Source organism: Zootoca vivipara, chromosome 14 (genome assembly GCF_965207765.1).
Source record: "Zootoca vivipara chromosome 14, rZooViv2.hap1.1, whole genome shotgun sequence".
Taxonomy (NCBI): Eukaryota; Metazoa; Chordata; class Lepidosauria; order Squamata; family Lacertidae; genus Zootoca; species Zootoca vivipara.
The window spans coordinates 21,511,532-21,517,845 of record NC_142597.1 but is presented as its reverse complement, the minus strand read 5'-3'; the positions used below and the strand labels follow the sequence as shown (position 1 = coordinate 21,517,845).

The 6,314-nt window shown below is 47.6% G+C and overlaps 1 protein-coding gene across 2 annotated transcripts in view; it reads left to right on the top strand.

Moving 5' to 3' along the window:
* Positions 1 to 6,145: 6,145 nt before the first annotated feature.
* The window catches only part of USP2 (ubiquitin specific peptidase 2), a 72,904-nt gene continuing 72,735 nt past the window's right edge, over positions 6,146 to 6,314 (top strand). Inside the window, exon 1 of one of the 2 annotated variants that reach the window (XM_088658025.1) lies at positions 6,146 to 6,296. The gene's annotated coding sequence lies outside the window, so the exon portion shown is untranslated. The remainder of the gene's footprint in view (positions 6,297 to 6,314) is intronic. The other variant, XM_088658027.1, reaches the window with a different exon arrangement.

Sequence of the window (6,314 nt, the reverse complement as noted above, 5' to 3'; positions counted from 1 at the left end):
AAAACATTACAGCAAAGTTACAGGTAGGTAGCCATGTTGGTCTGACGTAGTGGAAACAAAAAATAAAAAAATCCTTCCAGTAGCACCTTAGAGACCAACTAAGTTTGTCATAGGTATGAGCTTTCATGTGCATGCACACTTCTTCAGATACACTGAAACAGAAGTCACCAGAACCTTATGTATAGTCAGAGGGTGGGGAGGGGTATTAACTCAGAAGGGTGGTGGGAATGGGTGATTGGCTGATAGGAGTGGTAAACCTGTTGACGACTGTTAACAGCTGCAATTGGTCTTGCAGGATAAAGCAAGGGGTGAGATGGCAAAAGAAAGCTTTCTCATGTATAATGAGATAAGAATCCAATGTCCTTATTCAGACGAGGACTCTCCACGGTTTTAAGCTTGGTAATTAGTTGCAAGTCAGCAACTTCTCTTTCCAGGCTGTTTCTGAAATTTTTCTATAATAAGACAGCTACTTTGAGATCTTGTATAGAATGTCCTGGGAGACTGAAGTGTTCTCCTGCTAGTTTCTCTGTCTTGTGATTCTTGATGTCATATTTATGTCCATTTATCCTTTGGCGTAGGGTTTGATCCAAATCACTGACTATGATAAAAACCCTTCTGTTTCCACCGCCAAACCTTTCAGGCGAGAATTTGCCACAGTTTGGGATCATTTTTGAGTAAATTGGATAATGTTAGATTTTTACTGAAATTGTGACAGCACAGGTCAAGGATTTTATTTTTTAAAAAAGTATTTCCACAGGATAAGGCGCCGAGGGCTGATTTCCTGACCTACGATAAAAAAAACCCTTCTGTTTCCACTGCCAAAGCGTTCAGGGGAGAATTTGCAACACTGTGACCATTTTTCAGTGAATTGGATAAGGTCAGATTTTTAGTGAAATTGTGACTGAGCGGGTTAGGGATTTTTTCTCTCTCTTCGAAAAAAATGTTTTTCCGCAGGTTAAGACGTCAAGGGCTGATTTATTCACTTTTGGTTTAAAAAAAACCCTTCTGTTTCCACCGCCAAATCATTCAGGGGAGAATTTGCAACAGTTTGGCACCATTTTTGAGTGAATTGGATAACTTCAGATTTTTGGGGAAATTTTGATTTACTTCATTATAATCATCAACAGCCCGTCGCCTAGCAACCGCCCCGTTGCCTAGCAACCACCAGTTGCCTAGCAACGGCCCGTCGCCTGGCAACCGCCCCATTGCCTAGCAACCACCCGTCGCCTAGCAACCATCCTGTTGCCTAGCAACTGACCTGTTGTCTAGCAACCGCCCGTTGCCTGGCAACCGCCCCCTCGCCTAGCAAACCCCAGTTGCCTAGCAACCGAACGTTACCTAGCATCCGCCCGTAGGCTAGCAACCACTCCGTCACCTAGCCACCGCCCCGTCGCCTAGCAACCGTGCTGTTGCCTAGCAACCGGCAGTTGCCTAGCAACCGACCGATGCCTAGCAACCCCCAGTTGCCTAGCAACCGCCCTGTTGCCTAGCAGCCCTCAGTTGCCTAGCAACCAACATTATCTAGCGACTGTCCGTAGCCTAGCAACCACCCCGTCGCCTAACAACCGTCCTGTTCCCTAGTAGCTGTCCTATTGCCTAGCAACTAACCATTGCCTAGCAACCGACCGATGCCCATCAACCGTCCTGTTGCCTAGCAACCGCCCCGTCGCCTAGGAACTGCCTGTCGCCTAGCAACCGTCCTGTTGCCTAGCAACCGCCCCGTTGCCCAGCAACCGCCCCGTTGCCCAGCAACCGCCCCGTTGCCCAGCAACCGCCCCGTTGCCCAGCAACCGTCGGTTGCCTAGAAACCGCCCTGCTGCGTAGCAACCTTCTGTCGCCTAGCAAACATCCTGTTGCCTAGCAACGGACCATTGCCTAGCAACCGCCCCGTCGCCTAGCAACCGCAAGTTGCCTAGCAGTCGCTCGTTGCCAAGCAAACCACCAGTTGCCTAGCAGTCGCTCGTTGCCAAGCAAACCACCAGTTGCCTAGCAACCGCCCCATTGCCTAGCAACCGCCGGTTGCCTAGCAACTGTCCTGTTGCCTAGCAACCGACCGATGCCTAGCAACCGACCGATGCCTAGCAACCCCCAGTTGCCTAGCAACCGCCCCATCGCCTAGCAACCGCCCCAATGCCTAGCAACCGCCCCATTGCCTAGCAACCGCCGGTTGCCTAGCAACTGTCCTGTTGCCTAGCAACCAACCGATGCCTAGCAACCAACCGATGCCTAGCAACCGCCCCATCACCTAGCAACCGCCCCGTCGCCTAGCAACCGCCAGTTGCCTAGCAACGTCCCGTTGCCTAGTGACCGCGGTTGCCTAGCAACCACTGGTTGCCTAGAAACCGCCCCGTTGCCTGGCAACCTTCTGTCGCCTGGCAACCGCCCTGTCGCCTAGCAACCGTCCTGTTGCCTAGCAACTAACCAATGCCTAGCACCCCCAGTTGCCTAGCAACCCGCCCCGTCGCCTAGCAATTGACCGTTGCCTAGCAACTGTCCTGTTGCCTAACAATTGACCGTTGCCTAGCAACTGTCCTGTTGCCTAGCAACTGACCGTCGCCTAGCAAGCGTCGCCTAGCAACTGACCGTCGCCTAGCAACCGCCCCGTTGCCTAGCATTTCTTGGCCTATGATAAAAACCCTTCTGTTTCCACCGCCAAACGTATCAGGGGAGTCTTTGCAACAGTTTGGCACCATTTTTGAGTGAATTGGTTAACTTCAGCTATTTGGTGAAATTCTGAGCCACGGGTCAGGGATTTTGTCAAACAAATGTTTTTCCACAGGTTAAGTTGTCGAGGACTGATATTTGGGGAATGATTAAAAAAAACCTTCTGTTTCCACCGCCAAACGAATCGGGAGGATTTTCAACAGTTTGGCACCATTTTTGAGTGAATTGGATAACTTCAGATTTTTGGTGAAATTCTGACCCCACCAAAAATCTGACGTTGTCCAATTCACTCAAAAATGGTGCCAAACTGTTGCAAATCCTCCCCTGAAACGTTTGGCAGTAGAAACAGAAGGGTTTTTATCATAGGGAAAAAAATCAGGCCTCGACAACTTAACTTGGGGGAAAACATTTGTTTGAAAAAATCCTTAACCCGCGCAGTCACAAATTCCCTGAAAATCTGACCTTATCCAATTCAAACATGGTGCCAAACTGTTGCAAATTCTCCCCTGAAAGGTTTGGTGGTGGAAACAGAAGGGGGTTTTTTTTTAGTCATAGGCCAAGAAATCAGCCCTCGAAGCTTTAATCTGCGGAAAAACATTTTTTTGAAAAAATCCCTAACCTGCGCGGTCACAATTTCAATACCACCACTAGACGTAATATGGACACTTGTACCAGAGCCTGCAATAAACCCAGATGCCAACTTTGCTGCCACATACACCCAGACAACACCATTACTGGCCCCATCAACATCAAACATACCATCTCAGGACTATTTAATTGCTCATCTTCTAACAGTGCCCTTCAGCTCTCTATATTAGACAAACAGCCCAAACCAAAGGATAAATGGATATAAATCTGACATCAGGAATCACAAGACAGAGAAACCAGTAGGAGAACACTTCAATCTCCCAGGACATTCTATACAAGATCTCAAAGTAGTTGCCTTATTACAGAAAATTTTCAGAAACAGACTGGAAAGAGAAGTTGCTGAATTGCAACTCATTACCAAGCTTAAAACCATGGAGAGACCTGGTCTGAATAAGGACATTGGATTCTTATCTCATTATACATGAGAAAGATTTCTTATGCCATCTCACCCCTTGCTTTTTCCTGCAAGACCAATTGCAGTCGTTAACAGTCATCAACAGGTTTACCACTCCTATCAGCCAATCACCCATTCCCACCACCCTTCTGAGTAATACCCCTCCCCACCCTCTGACTATACATAAGGGTCCGGTGAATTCTGTTTCAGTGTATCTGAAGAAGTGTGCATGCACATGAAAGCTCATACCTATGACGAACTTAGTTGGTCTCTAAGGTGCTACTGGAAGGAATTTTTTATTTTTTGTTTCGATTACAGCAAAGGACTGCCTTGCACTGCCATCTAGCGGTCTGAGAAGGTAATCATCTGGGCCAACCAAATTACCATTTTAACAGTCTGATTTTTTCTACATTTTGCAGAAATGGTTGGACAGTGTTCTCGAAGCTACGAACATGAGTTTGACCAAACTGCGGGAGGCAGTGGAAGACAGGAGTGCCTGGCGTGCTATGGTCCATGGGGTCACGAAGAGTCGGACACGACTAAACGACTAAACAACAACAACAAAAAGCACAAATCCTCCTGGAAATACTTCACCATTTTTAGCAAGAATTTCTCCTTAAACAGCTCGGGGGGGGGTTTTGCATGCAGTTTTGACTAACGTACACATTCTTGCAAGCAACTTACCCTAAAACAATGCATTTTTGTATGACTTTTTTCACCAATGCAAGCATTTTTATAAACATGGTTTGGCCGGAAAACTGTGTTGCAATAAACCAGATAAGAGCCAATCTCAATGGCTGTGTTTCAGTTCTAACACTGTTTCAGAAAGTGTGAATTTTGACAGATTTGTCTTTAAACGCAATCAGTCAAATTTCTTCCCCATCCCTACGCTATGGGCACACAAAATGCCCCTGCATTCCATGAACCTTGAACAGCACTTTAATGTAGACACTGCTCTCGATAGGAGAGGAGTTTTCTAATATCCCATACATACCAGCACTATTATATATTTTTTTTTAAAAAAAAGGAAGGTTCCAATATTTACACCCCTGCAACTGAAAAATACAAAATGAGTTGTTAATGTGTTAATTTTTTGTTGTGCTGCTTCAAATGAACAAGTAGATCCCTGCGTGTTTTTATGTGCTCATGCCTTGGATAATCTGCCTGCACACAATAAATCCTTAAGGTTGCTGAATTCCTCATCTGGTTGGAGTCTGATTAGATCAGTGTTTGGCTTTCAGACCGGCCTGCTTTGAATGAGGTTGAGCTGCTACCATTGTCTTTCAAGGGTGAGCAGAAAGGCAGTTTGGCAAACCTTTGCACCAGCTCCAAATTATCTCTTTAATGAGCATGCATAGTTAAAAGGAAGCAGTAGCTTCTCACACCATTTCATGTCCTGCCGGAAGATAAAAATCACCTGCACCCACTTAATTCATTTTTGCATGTTAGGCCACTGTGAAAAATAAACGCCAACCCTATAAAAACTGCAATAATAAATCTGGCACTTTTAGCGATTTTTTTTTTAATAAAGGGATTGCATTTCAAGATCTCCCTTTAAACAGGCAGCAGATGCGGAAGGCTGCTTTCCAGTCCGGGCCTGAGCTCCACAAACAACCTCTCTGTCGACAAAGTTCACTCCAACAATCTGCTGCATGATCCCCCTGCGGTGTAGTTCGATCTTCCAAAGCTGATACACCGATCCAAACTTGAACACAGTGGCCTTCACTTCCGAGGAAACGCATATATAGGATGGAGCTGTAAGGACGCTTTCCTGCACCATGGCTTATTTCCAGAGAACCGCCAACTTCGTCAAAGGCAAAGGAAGCTTTATATACGCGTGGCGAGCTCGGCCACGTGGCCAGGCGGAATCCCGGCTTAGTTTAATGGGGGTTTATTTACTTCCCCAGGAAAGTGTTCGCGCCAGCAGGTTGCGCGTCGTTGCCACTACGGTTGCCTCTGCGCGTGTGCGTAAACGGCCAGCAGCGCACCCGATCCATAAAAAACCCAAAAACAATAGGACTGCAGCTTTATTCGGAAGGAGGCGGGTCGCTTGCTATGCCGTTGTAAAAAGAAAACCAAAAACCGCGAAAAACTTAATAGATTACCCGTTTCAAAAGCAAACAGCAAAACACTTTTTGTGCTTTCAAGGGGGAGCTGCTCTTAAACAGGGTGACCTACATTTTCAATATATACTATATGTTCTCTGTGGGGGTTTTTATAGTTTATTTATGCCGTGAGCCGCTAGGGGTTCAGCACTGGGAGAAACGCGTGCTATTAAAGCAATAAGGAGCCGCGCGTTTTCTGAGCACGTGCAGAGTGCATTTCTAGCTCGCGTGCAGCTACTGCAGCCAGCTCCGGAAGAGCCTAAGCTTGGGTCCCCCTGCTCCGTTCCTTCCCTCTCTCCGGCTCCCGGTCCTGCCTTCTCTCTTCTCCGCGCGCGCCGCCCCGCGGGGCTCTTCTGGACGCGGGTGTCGCTTCTTGCCCCGCGGTGCGTCAGCTGCGCCCGGATTGTGACATCAGGCGCCGGCGGCTGGGAAAGCGGCTCCATGGAGCCGGCCGGGTTCGGCTCGTCCCCCCAGGAGAGAGCCAGGTGAGTGCGGGGCGCGCC